The sequence below is a fragment of the Hordeum vulgare genome, chromosome 4H (assembly GCF_904849725.1).
Source record: "Hordeum vulgare subsp. vulgare chromosome 4H, MorexV3_pseudomolecules_assembly, whole genome shotgun sequence".
Taxonomy (NCBI): Eukaryota; Viridiplantae; Streptophyta; class Magnoliopsida; order Poales; family Poaceae; genus Hordeum; species Hordeum vulgare.
This window is the reverse complement of record NC_058521.1, coordinates 457,979,979-457,998,924: the sequence shown is the minus strand read 5'-3', so window position 1 is coordinate 457,998,924 and position 18,946 is coordinate 457,979,979.

Genomic DNA, 18,946 nt, shown 5'->3' with positions numbered 1-18,946 from the left:
CTATAGTGCTATATCCATGGCTCACGCTCATATATTGCGTGAGAGTTGAAAAAGGTTTGAGAAAGTAAGAGTGCGAAAACAATTACTTGGCCAATACCGGGGTTCTGCATGATTTAAATTAGTTGTGTGGGGATGATGGAGCATAGCCAGACTATATATATGATTTTGTAGGGATAACTTTCTTTGGCCTTGTTATTTCTAAAGTTCATGATTACCTTGCTAGTTTGCTTGAAGTATTATTGTTTTCATGTCAATTGCAAACTATTCTTTTGAATCTTATGGATCTGAACATTCATGTCACATGAAAGAAGTTACAAAGGACAAATATTCTAGGTAGCATTCCACATCAAAAAATTAAGTCTTTATCACTTCCCTACTCGAGGACGAGGAGGAGTTAAGCTTGGGGATGCTTGATACGTCTCCAACGTATCTATAATTTTTGATGGTTGCATGCTATTATCTTGTCAAACTTTGGATGTTTTGTATGCCTTTTATATCTTTTTTGGGACTAACTTATTAACTCAGTGCCAAGTGCCAGTTCATGTTTTTTCCATGTTTTTGACCCTTTTCAGCGGAGAATATTATACAGAGTCCAAACGGGATAAAACTTCCGAAAAGATTTTTCCAGAACAAAAGATACGCAGGGGGAGTGAGAACCAAGGCAGAGGCCACTAGGGGAGGCCACAAGCTCCCTAGGCGCGGCCAGGGGGCGCTTAGCATGCTTGTGGGGCCCCTGTGGCTCGTCTGCCCTGCTTCTTCCGCCTATAAATCCCCGAAAAATCCAAAACCACGGGAGAGATCCATGAAAATACTTTTCCGCCGCCACAAGCTTCTGTCTCCGCAAGATCCCATCTGGGGCACGTTCTGGTGCCCTGCCGGAGGGGGATTCGGATACGGAGGGCTTCTTCATCAACACCATTGCCTCTCGGATGATGCGTGAGTAGTTCACCATAGACCTTCTGGTCCATATCTAATAGCTAGATGGCTTCTTCTCTCTCTTGGATCTTCAATAGAAGTTCTCCATGATCTTCATGGAGATCTATCCGATGTAATCTTCTTTTGCGGTGTGTTTGTTGACATCCGATGAATTGTGGATTTATGATCAGATTATCTATGAATCTTATTTGAGTTTCTTCTGATCTCTTATATGCATGATTTCATATCCTTGTAATACTCTTCGAGTTGTGGGTTTTGTTTGGCCAACTTGATCTATGTTTCTTGCAATGGGAGAAGTGCTTGGTTTTGGGTTCCTACCGTGCGGTGACCTCACCCTGTGATAGAAGGGGTAGCGAGGCACGCATCATGTTGTTGCCATCAAGGGTAAAAAGATTGGGTTTATATCTATTGCATGAATTTATCACTCTACATCATATCATCTTGCTTAAGGCATTACTCCGTTCATCATGAACTCAATACACTAGATGCATGCTGGATAGCGGTCGATGTGTGGAGTAATAGTAGTAGATGCACACAGTCTTCGGTCTACTTGTCTCGGACGTGATGCCTATATGTATGATCATTGCCTTAGATATCGTCATGACTTTGCGCGGTTCTATCAATTGCTCGACAGTAATTCGGTCACCCACCGTAATATTTGCTATCTTGAGAGAAGCCTCTAGTGAACACTATGGCCCCCGGGTCTACTTCACATCATATTTTCAGCCTTACACTTTTACTTTGTTGCACTTTCCACCTTCAGATCTCACCTTGCAATCAATCGTGAAGGGATTGACAACCCCTTTGTAGCATTGGGTGCAAGTTTGCTATTTTTGCGTGGGTACTTTGGAAACTTGGCTTGATACTCCAACTAGATTGATACCTTGGTTCTCAAAACTGAGGGAAATACTTACTGCTACTGTGCTGCATCATCCTTTCCTCTTCAAGGGAAAAAACCAACGGAAGCTCAAGAGGTAGCAATGTTCATGCTTAACGCAGGCACTAAATAACAATCATTTAAGTTCATAACTAAACCTGATGGTAATTGAAGTGAAACTGTGCCGACGGCGATTGCATCAACCTTGGAACCATTTCCCACGCACATCGACACTTCATCTTTCGCCAGCCTTCGTTTATTCTGCAGTTCTTGTTTCGAGTTGCAAATATGACAACAGAACCAGTATCGAATACCCAGGCACTACTACGAGAGTTGGTTAAGTACACATCAATAACATGTATATCGAATATACCTGATTTTTCCTTGGCCGCCTTCTTATCAGCCAGATACTTGGGGCAGTTGCGCTTCGAGTGACCCAGTCCCTTGCAATAATAACACTGTGTTTAGGCTTAGGTCCAGCCTTGGGTTTCTTTGTCGGATTGGCAACACGCTTGCCGCTCTTCTTGGAATTACCCTTCTTGCCTTTGCCGTTTCTCTTGAAACTAGTGGTCTTATTCACCATCAACACTTGATGCTCTTTACGGAGTTCTGACTCTGCGACTTTCAGCATCGCGAATAACTCGCCGAGTGACTTGTTCATCCTTTGCATGTTATAGTTCAACACAAATCACTTATAGCTTGGTGGCAGTGATTGAAGAATTTTGTCAGTGATAGCCTCTTGCGGGAGTTCAATCCCCGGCTCAACTAGACGGTTTGAGTACCCAAACATTTTGAGCACATGTTCACTGACAAACGTATTCTCCTCCATCTTGCAAGCATAGACGGAGGTCTCATACATCTCGATCTGGGCGTTTTTCCGAAAGATAAACTTCAACTCCTGGAACATCTCATATGCTACATGACGCTCAAAGCAACGTTGAAGTCCCGGCTCTAAGCCATACAAGATTGCACATTGAACTACTGAGTAGTCCTCCTTATGTGTTAATCAAGCGTTCTTAACATCTTGGTCAGCCGTAGCGGGTGGTTCATCTCGTAGCGCAACATTAAGGGCATAATCCTTCTTCCCAGCTTGCAGGAGCAACTTAAGATTATGAGCCCAGTCTACAAGGTTGCTTCCATCATCTTTCAACTTAGCCTTCTCTAGGAACGTATTAAAATTCAGGGTGACTGTCACGTGAGCCATTGATCTACAACACAAATTTTTCAAAGTGGACTTAGACTATGTTCAAGATAATTAGAGTTTAACTAATCAAATTACTTGCTAAACTCCCACTCAAAAAGTACATCTCTCTAGTCATTTGAGTGGTACATGATCCAAATTCACTAACTCAAGTCCGATCATCACGTGAGTTGAGAATAGTTTCACTCGTAAGCATCTCTATGCTAATCACATCAACTATACGATTCATGCTCGACCTTTCGGTCTCATGTGTTCCGAGGCCATGTCTACACATGCTAGGCTCGTCAAGCTTAACCCGAGTGTTCCGTGTGTGCAACTGTTTTGCATCCGTTGTATGTGAACGTTGAGTCTATCACACCCCATCATCACGTGGTGTCCCGAAACGACGAACTGTAGAAACGGTGAACAGTCGAGGAGAACACAATTTCGTCTTGAAATTTTAGTGAGATATCACCTCATAATGCTACCTCCGTTCTAAGCAAAATAAGGTGCATAAAAGGATTAACATCACATGCAATTCATAAGTGACATGATATGGCCATCATCTTGTGCTTCTTGATCTCCATCACCAAAGCACCGGCACGATATTCTTGTCACCGGTGCCACACTATGATCTCCATCATCATGATCTCCATCAATGTGTCGCCATTGAGGTTGTCGTGCTACTTATGCTATTACTACTAAAGCTACTTCCTAGCAATATAGTAAACGCATCTGCAAACAAAAACGTTAGTTTAAAGACAACACTATGGCTCTTGCCGGTTGCCGTAGCATCGACGTGCAAGTCGATATTAACTATTATGACATGATCATCTCATACATCCAATATATCACATCACGTCATTGGCCATATCATATCACAAGTATATAGTATGGGTATCTAGTATGATCGCATCTTACTTACGCAAAAACCATAGCGGATATGTGCAAATTGCTATTTAACCTCTCCAAGGGTCGCCTCGGTCAAAACCAATTCAACTAAAGTTGAAGAAACCGACACCCGCCAGTCATCTTTATGCAACGAGGTTGCATGTCAATCGATGAAACCAGTCTCTCGTAAGCGTACGAGTTATGTCGGTCCGGGCCGCTTCAATTCAACAGTACCGCCGAATCAAGAAAAGACTAAGGAGGGCAGCAAATCGAACATCACTGTCCACAAAACCTTTTGTGTTCTACTCAAGATAACATCTACGCATGAACCTAGCACATGATGCCACTGTTGGGGAACGTTGCATGGGAAACAAAAAATTTCCTAGGCACACGAAGACCTATCATGGTGATGTCCATCTACGAGAGGAGATTTGGATCTACGTACCCCTGTAGATCGCACAGCAGGAAGCGTTAAGAAATGCGGTTGATGTAGTGGAATGTCTTCACGTCCCTCGAACCGTCCCACGAACCGTCCCATGATCCGTCCCACGATCCGTTCCGGTCTAGCGCCGAACGGACAACACCTCCGCGTTCAGCACACGTACAGCTCGACGATGATCTCGGACTTCTTGATCCAGGAAGAAAGACGGAGAAGTAGATGAGTTCTCCAGCAGCGTGATGGCGCTCTGGTGGGGGTGATGATCTACTCGTGCAGGGCTCCGCCCGAGCTCCACAGAAATCCGATCTAGAGGTAAAACTACATGGTATAGGTTTGAGTTGCACGTGGCAAAGTTGTGTCTCAAATCAGCCCTAAACCACCAATATATATAGGAGGGATGGGGAGGGCTAGCCTTGAGGCACAAGGCCTCAAGGTGCGCCGGCCAAGGGAAGAGGAGGACTCCTCCTCCAATTCGGTTTGGGAACGAGGAGTCCTCCTCTTCCTTCCCACCTCCCTCTTTCCCTTTTTCTTTTATTTTCCTTTGGTATTTTCTTATGTGGCGCCATGGGCCCATTGGGCTGACTCCACCGGCCCACTAAGGACTTGTGGCGCCACCCTAGTGCCTTGGGCTCACTCCCGGGTGGGTGGGCCCCTCCCGTTGAACTCCGGAACCCATTCGTCACTCCCGGTAGACTACCGGAATTACCCGAAACTTTTCGGTGACCAAATGAAACCATACTATATATGAATCTTCACTTCCGGACCATTTCAGAAACCCTCGTGACGTCTGTGATCCATCCGAGACTCTGAACAACATTTCGTAACCACACATATAACTCAACTATACTAAAACATCATCGAACCTTAAGTGTGCAGACCCTGCGGGTTCGAGAACTATGTAGACATGCCCCGAGGCACTCCTCGCTCAATATCCAATAGCGGGACCTGGATGCCCATATTGTATCCTACGTATTCTCCGAAGATCTTATCGGTTGAACCTTAGTGTCAAGGATTCATATAATCCTCTATGTCATCCATTTGTGCTTCGGTATGTTACTTGCCCGAGATTTGATCGTCAGTATCCGCATACCTATTTCAATCTCGTTACCGGCAAGTCTCTTTACTCGTTCTGTAATACAAGATCCCGTGACTTACACTTAGCCACATTGCTTGCAAGGCTTGTGTGTGATGTTGTATTACCGAGTGGGCCCTGAGATACCTCTGTTGGAATTATGCCCTAGAGGCAATAATAAATATAGTTATTATTATAATTCCTGTATCAAGATAATCGTTTATTATCCATGCTATAATTGTATTGAATGAAGACTCATTTACATGTGTGGATACATAGACAAAACACCGTCCCTAGCAAGCCTCTAGTTGGCTAGCCAGTTGATCAAAGATAGTCAGTGTCTTCTGATTATGAACAAAGTGTTGTTGCTTGATAACTGGATCACGTCATTAGGAGAATCACGTGATGGACTAGACCCAAACTAATAGACGTAGCATGTTGATCGTGTCATTTTGTTGCTACTGTTTTCTGCGTGTCAAGTATTTATTCCTATGACCATGAGATCATATAACTCACTGACACCGGAGGAATGCCTTGTGTGTATCAAACGTCGCAACGTAACTAGGTGACTATAAAGATGCTCTACAGGTATCTCCGGAGGTGTTAGTTGAGTTAGTATGGATCAAGACTGGGATTTGTCACTCTGTGTGACGGAGAGGTATCTCGGGGCCCACTCGGTAATACAACATCACACACAAGCCTTGCAAGCAATGTAACTTATTGTAAGTTGCGAGATCTTGTATTACGGAACGAGTAAAGAGACTTGCCGGTAAACGAGATTGAAATAGGTATGCGGATACTGACGATCGAATCTCGGGCAAGTAACATGCCGAAGGACAAAGGGAATGACATACGGGATTATATGAATCCTTGGCACTGAGGTTCAAACGATAAGATCTTCGTAGAATATGTAGGATCCAATATGGGCATCCAGGTCCCGCTATTGGATATTGACCGAGGAGTCTCTCGGGTCATGTCTACATAGTTCTCGAACCCGCAGGGTCTGCACACTTAAGGTTCGACGTTGTTTTATGCGTATTTGAGTTATATGGTTGGTTACCGAATGTTGTTCGGAGTCCCAGATGAGATCACGGACATCACGAGGGTTTCCGGAATGGTCCGGAAACGAAGATTGATATATAGGATGACCTCATTTGATTACCGGAAGGTTTTCGGAGTTATCGGGAATGTACCGGGAATGACGAATGGGTTCCGGGAGTTCACCGGGGGGGCAACCCACCCCGGGGAAGCCCATAGGCCTTGAGGGTGGCACACCATCCCTTAGTGGGCTGGTGGGACAGCCCAAAAGGGCCCTATGCACCTAGGAAAGAAAATCAAAGAGAAAAAAAAGAGGAGGTGGGAAGGGAAGGAAGGACTCCCACCCACCAAACCAAGTCCAACTCGGTTTGGGGGGGGAGCCTTCCCCCTTGGACTCGGCCGACCCCCTTGGGGCTCCTTGAGCCCCAAGGCAAGGTCCCCTCCCTCCCACCTATATATACGGATGTTTTAGGGCTGATTTGAGACGATTTTTCCACGGCAGCCCGACCACATACCTCCACGGTTTTTCCTCTAAATCGCGTTTCTGCGGAGCTCGGGCGGAGCCCTGCTGAGATAAGGTCATCACCAACCTCCGGAGCGCCGTCACGCTGCCGGAGAACTCTTCTACCTCTCCGTCTCTCTTGCTGGATCAAGAAGGCCGAGATCATCGTTGAGCTGTACGTGTGCTGAACGCGGAGGTGTCATCCGTTCGGTACTAGATAGTGGGACTGATCGCGGGATTGTTCGCGGGGCGGATCGAGGGACGTGAGGACGTTCCACTATATCAACCGCGTTCACTAACGCTTTTGTTGTATGGTCTACAAGGGTACGTAGATCACTCATCCCCCCTCGTAGATGGACATCACCATGATAGGTCTTCGTGCGCGTAGGAAAATTTTTGTTTCCCATGCGACGTTTCCCAACAGTGGCATCATGAGCTAGGTTCATGCGTAGATGTCTTCTCGAGTAGAACACAAAAGTTTTTGTGGGCGGTGATGTGCGTTTTGCTTCCCTCCTTAGTCTTTTCTTGATTCCGCGGTATTGTTGGATTGAAGCGGCTTGGACCGACATTACTCATACGCTTACGAGAGACTGGTTTCATCGCTACGAGTAACCCCGTTGCTCAAAGATGACTGGCCAGTGTCGATTTCTCCAACTTTAGTTGAATCGGATTTGACCGAGGAGGTCCTTGGATGAGGTTAAATAGCAACTCATATATCTCCATTGTGGTGTTTGCGTAAGTAAGATGCGATCCTACTAGATACCCATGGTCACCACGTAAAACATGCAACAACAAAATTAGAGGACGTCTAACTTGTTTTTGCAGGGTATGATTGTGATGTGATATGGCCAACGATGTGATGTGATATATTGGATGTATGAGATGATCATGTTGTAATAGAAAATATCGACTTGCACGTCGATGGTACGGCAACCGGCAGGAGCCATAGGGTTGTCTTTATACTAACGTTTGTGCTTGCAGATGTGCTTACTATTTTGCTAGGATGTAGCTTTAGTAGTAATAGCATGAGTAGCACGACAACCCCGATGGCAACACGTTGATGGAGATCATGGTGTGGCGCCGGTGACAAGAAGATTGTGTCGGTGCTTTGGTGATGGAGATCAAGAAGCACGTGATGATGGCCATATCATGTCACTTATGAATTGCATGTGATGTTAATCCTTTTATGCACCTTATTTTGCTTAGAACGACGGTAGCATTATGAGGTGATCTCTCACTAAAATTTCAAGACGAAATTGTGTTCTCCCCGACTGTGCACCGTTGCTACAGTTCGTCGTTTCGAGACACCACGTGATGATCGGGTGTGATAGACTCAACGTTCACATACAACGGGTGCAAAACAGTTGCGCACGCGGAACACTCGGGTTAAGCTTGACGAGCCTAGCATGTGCAGACATGGCCTCGGAACACATGAGACCGAAAGGTCGATCATGAATCATATAGATGATATGATTAGCATAGGGATGCTTACCACTGAAACTATACTCAACTCACGTGATGATCGGACTTGAGCTAGTGTAAGTGGATCATGAACCACTCAAATGACTAGACAGATGTACTTTTTGAGTGGGAGTTTAGCGAATAATTTTATTAAGTTAAACTCTAATTATCTTGAACATAGTCTAAGTCCACTTTGAATATATTTGTGTTGTAGATCGTGGCTCACGCGACTGTAACCCTGAATTTTAATACGTTCCTAGAGAAAGCTAAGTTGAAAGATGATGGAAGCAACTTTGTAAACTGGGCTCGTAATCTTAAGCTAATCTTACAAGCTGGGAAGAAGGATTATGTCCTTAATGCTGCGCTAGGAGATGAACCACCCGCTACGGCTGATCAGGATGTTAAGAACGCTTGGTTAGCACGTAAGAAGGACTACTCAGTAGTTCAATGTGCAGTTTTGTATGGCTTAGAACCGGGACTTCAACGTCGCTTTGAGCGTCATGGAGCATTTGAGATGTTCCAGGAGTTGAAGTTCATCTTTCAGAAGAACGCCCGGATCGAGAGGTACGAGACCTCCGATAAATTCTATGCTTGCAAAATGGAGGAGAACTCGTCTGTGAGTGAACATGTGCTCAAAATGTCTGGGTACTCAAACCGTCTAGCTGAGCTGGGGATTGAACTCCCGCAAGAGGCTATCACTGACAGAATCCTTCAATCACTGCCGCCAAGCTATAAAGGCTTTGTGTTGAACTACAAACATGCAAGGGATGAACAAGTCACCCGGCGAGTTGTTTGCGATGCTGAAAGTCGCAGAGTCTGAACTCCGTAAAGAACATCAAGTGTTGATGGTGAATAAGACCACTAGTTTCAAGAGAAACGGCAAAGGCAAGAAGGGTAATTCGAAGAAGAGCGGCAAGCCTGTTGCCAATCCGACGAAGAAACCGAAAGCTGGACCTAAGCCTGAAACGGAGTGTTACTATTGCAAGGGTATGGGTCACTGGAAGCGCAATTGCCCCCAAGTATCTGGCAGATAAGAAGGCGGCCAAAGAAAAATCAGGTATATTTGATATACATGTTATTGATGTGTACTTAACCGGCTCTCGTAGTAGTGCCTGGGTATTCGATACCGGTTCTGTTGCTCATATTTGCAACTCGAAACAGGAACTGCGGAATAGACGAAGGCTGGCGAAAGATGAAGTGATGATGCGCGTAGGAAATGGTTCCAAGGTTGATGCAATCGCCGTCGGCACAGTTTCACTTTAGTTACCATCAGGATTAGTTATGAACTTGAATCATTGTTATTTAGTGCCTGCGTTAAGCATGAACATTATATCTGGATCTTGTTTATTGCGAGACGGTTACTCTTTTAAGTCAGAGAATAATGGTTGTTCTATTTCTATGAGTAACATCTTTTATGGTCATGCACCTAATGTGAGAGGATTGTTCATATTGAATCTAGATAGCGATACGCATATACATAACATTGAGACCAAAAGAGTTAGAGTTAACAATGATAGCGCCATATTTTTTTTGGCACTGCCGATTAGGTCATATTGGTGTAAAGCGCATGAAGAAACTCCATGCTAATGGACTTTTGGAGTCACTTGACTTTGATTCACTTGACACATGCGAACCATGCCTCATGGGCAAGATGACTAAGACTCCGTTCTCCGGAACTATGGAGCGTGCAAGTGACTTGTTGGAAATCATACATACCGATGTGTGTGGTTCGATGAGCATAGAGGCGCGCGGCGGATATCGTTATTTTCTCACCTTCACTGACGATTTTAGTAGATATGGTTATGTCTACTTGATGAAGCACAAAGTCTGAAACATTTGAAAAGTTCAAGCAATTTCAGAGTGAAGTGGAAAATCATCATAACAAGAAGATCAAGTTCCTACGGTCTGATCGTGGGGGTGAATATCTGAGTTTCGAGTTTGGTGCTCACTTAAGACAATGTGGAATTGTTTCACAGTTAACACCGCCTGGAACACCACAGCGTAATGGTGTGTCCGAACGTCGTAATCGTACTTTATTAGAGATGGTGCGATCTATGATGTCTCTTACCGATTTGTCGTTATCATTTTGGGGTTATGCATTAGAAACAGCTGCATTCACTTTAAATAGGGCACCATCAAAATCCGTTGAGACGACACCATACGAACTGTGGTATGGCAAAAGGCCAAAGTTGTCGTTTCTTAAAGTTTGGGGATGTGATGCTTATGTCAAAAAGCTTCAGCCTGAAAAGCTGGAACCCAAAGCGGAAAGGTGCGTCTTCATAGGTTACCCAAAAGAGACAGTTGGGTACACCTTCTATCTCAAATCCGAGGGCAAAGTGTTTGTTGCTAAAAACGGAGCTTTTCTCGAGAAGGAGTTTCTCTAGAGAGAATTGAGTGGGAGGAAGATAGAACTTGACGAGGTTGTCGAACCTCTCATCCCTCTAGATGGTGGCGCAGGGCAAGGGGAAACCTCTGTCGTTGCGACGCCGGTTGAGGAGGAAGTTAATGATGATGATCATGAAACTCCGGTTCAAGTTTCTGTCGAACCACGCAGGTCGACGAGACCACGTGCTGCTCCAGAGTGGTACGGTAATCCCGTCTTATCGATCATGTTGTTGGACAACAATGAACCTGCAAATTATGAAGAAGCAATGGTGGGCCCAGATTCCAACAAATGGCTAGAAGCCATGAAGTCCGAGATAGGATCCATGTATGAGAACAAAGTGTGGACTTTGGAAGTACTACCTGAGGGCCGCAAGGCTATTCAGAACAAATGGATCTTTAAGAGGAAGACGGACGCTGGCGGCAATGTGACCGTTTATAAAGCTCGACTTGTGGCAAAGGGTTTTTCACAAGTTCAAGGAGTTGACTACGATGAGACATTCTCACCCGTAGCGATGCTTAAGTCCGTCAGAATCATGTTAGCAATAGCTGCATTTTTCGATTATGAAATCTGGCAGATGGTTGTCAAAACGGCGTTCCTTAACGGTTTCCTTAAGGAAGAGTTGTATATGATACAACCCGAAGGTTTTGTCGATCCTAAGAATGCTAACAAGGTGTGCAAGCTCCAGCGATCCATTTATGGACTGGTGCAAGCATCTCGGAGTTGGAACAAACGCTTTGATGAGGTGATCAAAGCATTTGAGTTTATACAAGTGGTTGGAGAATCTTGTATTTACAAGAAAGTGAGTGGGAGCTCTGTGGCGTTTCTAATATTATATGTGGATGACATATTGCTGATTGGAAACAACGTGGAGTTTTTGGAGAGCATAAAGGATTACTTGAATAAAAGTTTCTCTATGAAGGACCTAGGAGAAGCTGCTTACATTCTAGGCATTAAGATCTATAGGGATAGATCAAAACGCCTGATAGGACTTTCACAAAGCACATACCTTGATAAAGTTTTGAAGAGGTTCAAAATGGAACAGTCCAAGGAAGTGTTCTTGCCAGTTTTACAAGGTACGAAATTGAGTAAGACTCAGTGCCCAGCAACTGATGAAGATAGAGAGCATATGCGCTCCGTCCCCTATGCTTCAGCCATAGGTTCTATCATGTATGCAATGCTGTGCACTAGACCGGATGTTAGCCTGGCCATAAGTATGGCGGGTAGGTTCCAGAGTAATCCAGGAGTGGATCACTGGACAGCGGTCAAGAATATCCTGAAGTACCTGAAAAGGACTATGGAGGTGTTTCTCGTGTATGGAGGTGACGAAGAGCTCGCCGTGAAAGGTTACGTCGATGCAAGCTTTGACATAGATCCGGACGACTCTAAGTCGCAAACCGGATACGTATTTGTTCTTAATGGGGGTGCGGTAAGCTGGTGCAGTTCCAAACAAAGCGTCGTAGCAGATTCTACATGTGAAGCGGAATACATGGCTGCCTCGGAGGCGGCTAAGGAAGGTGTCTGGATGAAGCAGTTCATGACGGATCTTGGAGTGGTGCCAAGCGCACTGAATCCAATAACCTTGTTCTGTGACAACACGGGTGCCATTGCCTTAGCAAAGGAACCACGGTTTCACAAGAAGACCAGACACATCAAACGACGCTTCAACCTCATCCGTGACTACGTCGAGGGAGAGTACGTAAATATATGCAAAGTGCACACGGATCTGAATGTAGCAGACCCGCTGACTAAACCTCTTCCACGGCCAAAGCATGATCAACACCAGAACTGTATGGGTGTTAGATTTATTACAATGTAATTCGCATGATGATGTGAGGGCTAGATTATTGACTCTAGTGCAAGTGGGAGACTGTTGGAATTATGCCCTAGAGGCAATAATAAATATAGTTATTATTATAATTCCTGTATCAAGATAATCGTTTATTATCCATGCTATAATTGTATTGAATGAAGACTCATTTACATGTGTGGATACATAGACAAAACACCGTCCCTAGCAAGCCTCTAGTTGGCTAGCCAGTTGATCAAAGATAGTCAGTGTCTTCTGATTATGAACAAAGTGTTGTTGCTTGATAACTGGATCACGTCATTAGGAGAACCACGTGATGGACTAGACCCAAACTAATAGACGTAGCATGTTGATCGTGTCATTTTGTTGCTACTGTTTTCTGCGTGTCAAGTATTTATTCCTATGACCATGAGATCATATAACTCACTGACACAGGAGGAATGCTTTGTGTGTATCAAACGTCGCAACGTAACTGGGTGACTATAAAGATGCTCTACAGGTATCTCCGAAGGTGTTAGTTGAGTTAGTATGGATCAAGACTGGGATTTGTCACTCCGTGTGACGGAGAGGTATCTCGGGGCCCACTCGGTAATACAACATCACACACAAGCCTTGCAATCAATGTAACTTATTGTAAGTTGCGGGATCTTGTATTACGGAACGAGTAAAGAGACTTGTCGGTAAACGATATTGAAATAGGTATGCGGATACTGACGATCGAATCTCGGGCAAGTAACATGCCGAAGGACAAAGGGAATGACATACGGGATTATATGAATCCTTGGCACTGAGGTTCAAACGATAAGATCTTCCTATAATATGTAGGATCCAATATGGGCATCCAGGTCCCGCTATTGGATATTGACCGAGGAGTCTCTCGGGTCATGTCTACATAGTTCTCGAACCCGCAGGGTCTGCACACTTAAGGTTCGACGTTGTTTTATGCGTATTTGAGTTATATGGTTGGTTACCGAATGTTGTTCGGAGTCCTGGATGAGATCACGGACGTCACGAGGGTTTCCGGAATGGTCCAGAAACGAAGATTGATATATAGGATGACCTCATTTGATAACCGGAAGTTTTTCGGAGTTACCGGGAATGTACCGGGAATGACGAATGGGTTCCGGGAGTTCACCGGGGGGGGCAACCCACCCCGGGGAAGCCCATAGGCCTTGAGGGTGGCACACCAGCCCTTAGTGGGCTGGTGGGACAGCCCAAAAGGGCCCTATGCGCCTAGGAAAGAAAATCAAAGAGAAAAAAGAAGAGGAGGTGGGAAGGGAAGGAAGGACTCCCACCCACCAAACCAAGTCCAAGTCGGTTTGGGGGGGAGCCTTCCCCCTTGGACTCGGCCGACCCCCTTGGGGCTCCTTGAGCCCCAAGGCAAGGTCCCCTCCCTCCCACCTATATATATGGAGGTTTTAGGGCTAATTTGAGACGATTTTTCCACGGCAGCCCGACCACATACCTCCACGGTTTTTCCTCTAGATCGCGTTTCTGCGGAGCTCGGGCGGAGCCCTGCTGAGACAAGGTCATCACCAACCTCTGGAGCGCCGTCACGCTGCCGGATAACTCTTCTACCTCTCCGTCTCTCTTGCTGTATCAAGAAGGCCGAGATCATCGTCGAGCTGTACGTGTGCTGAACGCGGAGGTGCCGTCCGTTCGGTACCTGATCGTGGGACTGATCGCGGGATTGTTCGCGGGGCGGATCGAGGGACGTGAGGACGTTCCACTACATCAACCGTGTTCACTAACGCTTCTGCTGTACGGTCTACAAGGGTACGTAGATCACTCATCCCCCCTCGTAGATGGACATCACCATGATAGGTCTTCGTGCGCGTAGGAAGTTTTTTGTTTCCCATGCGACGTTTCCCAACAACCTCTGCATCACACGGAGTGAAAAATCCCAGTCTTGATCCATACTAACTCAACGGACACCTTCGGAGATACCTGTAGAGCACCTTTATAGTCACCCAGTTACGTTGCGACGTTTGATGCACACAAAGTATTCCTCCGGTGCCAGTGAGTTATATGATCTCATGGTCATAGGAACAAATACTTGACACGCAGAAAACAATAGCAATAAAATGACATGATCAAAAGGCTACGTTCATAGTTTGGGTCTAGTCCATCACATGATTCTCCTAATGATGTGATCCAGTTATCAAGTGACAACACTTGCATTTAGCCAGAAAACCTTGACTATCATTGATCAACTGGCTAGCCAACTAGAGGCCTGCTAGGGACATTGTTTTGTCTATGTATCCACACATGTATCTATGTTTTCATTCAATACAATTATAGCATGTGTAATAAAAGATTATCTTTAAACAGGAAATATAATAATAACTATTTATCATTGTCTCTAGGGCATATTTCCAACAGTAACACCGAGAGGGCCCAAAGAATATCTCTCCATCGTCGGGGGAGCTAATTCTAGTCCCAAGCTATCAAGGTCCTTGTCATACCTTTCCATGAACCCGTAAGTCGCCGTAATAGCCACCCTTTTACGAATGATGTTTGACAAACCCCAAAGTTCATGAAGCAAGATGAAGAAACTCAATACTCTCATGGTCTAAGGAATTATGCAAACATTAACTTTATGAGTGTTATTTACCATTAACTTTTGATGAATGTATCTCATAGCATAAGATCAATTTGGGTCGATTCAACACAAGTATTCTTCTAATATTAGGTCCTCAAAGTTGTGAGCATAGTCATGCCCATGATCATAAAAATAGAACCATCATGCAACACTTGAGCTAGTCATAGAGGCAAGACTAGTGAAACATTTATCTATTTATTATTGTACATGTGCATAGGAGTCTTCCTTTGAGCCTCATGGTTATTGTAGACTCGAGAATCATCACATTTATAGCATGGAGTATAAACATAATTACAAACATGCAGATAAATAATAACATTTATTATTGCCTCTAGGGAATATTTCCTACAAAGCGAAAGATATCTGGTCATGGAATGATGATGTCCACACGGCAATTAAGGAGAAGAAAGATTGTTTCAGACGCCTATACCTAGATAGGAGAGCGTACAAGATAGAGCAGTACAAGATGGTAAAGAAGGCTGCTAAGCAAGCTGTGAGTGAAGCAGGGGGTCGGGTGACGGGGGAATAACCCCGGGATAGGGTAAAATCAAGCATTACTCCCATCATCCTTCGAAAAAACAACACATGATGGCATCTTCCCACGAGGAGCCAGATGCCCGTGGCCAGTTGCGCATCCAAGCTGACCCGGGGCAAGGTCGCTCTCCATCCGACTTGACTACGTCTCGCTAGCCGACGGGTCGGCTCTAGTCACATCATCGTGACAAATACATCAGGGGCACATCATCAAAGGCATGGCTACAATGGCTCACATACCGTTGACCTGGCCGCGCATGGCTACAGTGGTGGCGGTCGTACCACTGACCCTTGCCAACTGCGACCGATCAAGGCGGCATAGTGGCAGCACGACTGCCATCCACTAGATTACCTGCCTCGGCATGGCTACAGTGCAGCCGGCTGTACCGCTGTCTACAACCGGCTACCACAAGACGAGCTGCACAGTGCAGCGCATGCTGCTGCATAAGAAGCACGCACCAATGACGGTGACTGGCCGGCGGGGCCCGGCTCCTGGCGAGACCCAGCAGCCGGCGGGCCCCTACACGCGACAAGACTACTCCACTGGTGGGGCCCCTAGACGAATAGAGAGGCTACCAGCCGGGTCCCCCCGGTACCCTTTATTCTTATTATAAGCTAGGGGGTTGGCCTATAAAACCCCCTGGTACCATCCCATGCATGGGGTCGGCCGATCACTCGCGCATACACCACACAAGAGAGGTAGAAGACTGTCAGCTTCTTCTTCGTCCACCATCACACAACTCAAGGAGACTGTATCACATGCAAGTCTTAGGTTATATTTCCATCTCATGTAAATCCTTTTGTCATCCATTGTTACCCTTCTTACCCTTGCCATTTTTCTTGAAACTAGTGGTTTTATTGATCATCAGCACTTGATGCTCCTTTTGAATTTCTGACTCACCGACTTTCAGCATCGCAAACAGCTCGGCGACTGATTTATTCATCACTTGCATGCTATAGTTCATCACAAAGCTTATGTAGCTAGGTGGAAGTGATTGAAGAACTCCGTAAGTGATTGCCTATGGCAGGACAAAATTTCCAACACAGCCAGACGGTTGGAATACCCGAGACATTCTGAGTATGTGCTCACTGACACACCCATTCTCCTCCATCTCGCATGCATAGAACTTATTGGAGGTCTTATACCTCTCAATTAGTGCATTCTTTTCAAGAATGAACTTCAACTCCTAGAACATCTCATATGCTCCACGACGTTCAAAACGTCTTTGAAGACCTAGTTCTAAGCCATACAAAATTGCACATTGAACTATTGAGTAGTCATCTAGACGCAACTGCGAGACATACATAACGTCTTCAGTCGTCGGGAGGGGGCGCATCACCAAGCGGTGCATCAAGGACATAGGCCTTTTGGGAAACCGTGAGGACAATCCTTAGATTACGGGCCCAATCTACAAAGTTACTTCCATCATCTTTTAGCTTGGCTTTCTCTAGGAATGCATTAAAGTTCAGGGGTGCTACTGCGTGAGCAATTGATCTACAACATAAATTTGCAAAGATTACTTAGACTATTGTTCAGATAATGAGTTTAGTTAATCATATTAGCAAAAAACTCCCACTCAAATTGACATACCTCTAGTCATTCGAGTGATGCATGATCCAAATCCACCAACCCAAGTCCGATAATCAGGTGAGACGAGTTGGTTTCAATGGTGAACATCTTCATGTTGATCATATCTACTATATGACTCATGTTTGACCTTTTGGTCCCTTGTGTTCCAAGGCCATGTCTGTACATGCTAGACTCGTCAAGTTTAACCCGAGTGTTCCGCATGTGCAAAACTGTCTTCACCCGTTGTATGTGAACATAGAGTCTATCACACCCAATCATCACGTGGTGCCTCAAAACGACGAACTTTTGCAATTGTGCACACTCTAGGAGAACACAATTTTATCTTGAAATTTTAGTGAGGGATCAACTTATAATTCTACCACCGTCCTAAGAAAAACAAGGTGCATAAAAAGGATTAATATCACATGCAAATCATAAGTGACATGATATGGCCATTATCTTGTGCTTTTGATCTCCATCTCCAAAGCACCGGCATGATCTCCATCGTCATCGACACAACACCATGATCTCCAACATTGTGTTGCCATCAAGGTTGTCGCTCCAACCATGCTTGTATTACTATTTCTGCCGTTTAGCGATAAAGTAAAGCATTACATGGCGCTTAATGATTGACGCGCACTCATATAATAATTAAAGACAACCCTATGGCTCTTGCAAGTTGTCGTAGCATCAGCATACAAGTCGATACTAACTATTACAACATGATCATTTCATACATCAAATATATCATCATGTATTTGTCCATATCATATCATGACATATCCCGCGAAACAAGTTAGGCGTCTTCTATTTTGTTGTTGCATGTTTTACATGGCTGCTATATATGGGTATCTAACAAGAAAGCTTCTTACCTACACAAAACCACAACGGTGATATGCAAGTTGTTATTTAACCTTCTACAAGGACCGCCTCTGTCGAATCCGATTCATCTAAAGTGGGAGAGACACACACCCGCTAGCCATCTTTATGCAACAAGTTGCATGTCAGTCAATGGAACTATCTCTTGTACATGGACGAGTAAGGTTCATCCGGACCGCTTCATCCCATAATACCGTTGAATCAAGAAAAGACTAAGGAGGGAAGCAATCTGAATATCAACGCCCACAAACTCCTTTGTGTTCTACTCGAGATGTCATCTACGCATAGACCTACCTCTGATACCACTGTTAGGGAACGTTCCATGGAAAACAAAAATTTCCTACGCACATACAAGATCTATCCATGGTGATGAGCATCTACGAGAGGAGAGATCAGATCTACATACCCTTGTATAGCGCTAAGAGGGGAGCGTTAAGAAACATGGTTCAAGGTCAAAATTATCAAATTCAAGGTCAAAAGTATTATTAAAATCAATTCCACTAGCATCACATTCAAGGTCAAAGGTATTATTACACCTCCTAAACCAATTCCACTAGCATCACATTCAAGGTCAAAAGTATTATTAAAATCAGGATGTTGTAGTATGTGAGCATGTGTTAACTTATTTTGCAATACCGTGAAGGCTTCTTCCTATGCGGTACCCCAAGAAAAAGTCATATCCTTCTTTATAAGCTCATTGAGAGGTGGAGCAATGATGCTAAAATCTCTCATAAAACACCTATAGAAACCAGCGAGACCAGGAAAACTCCTC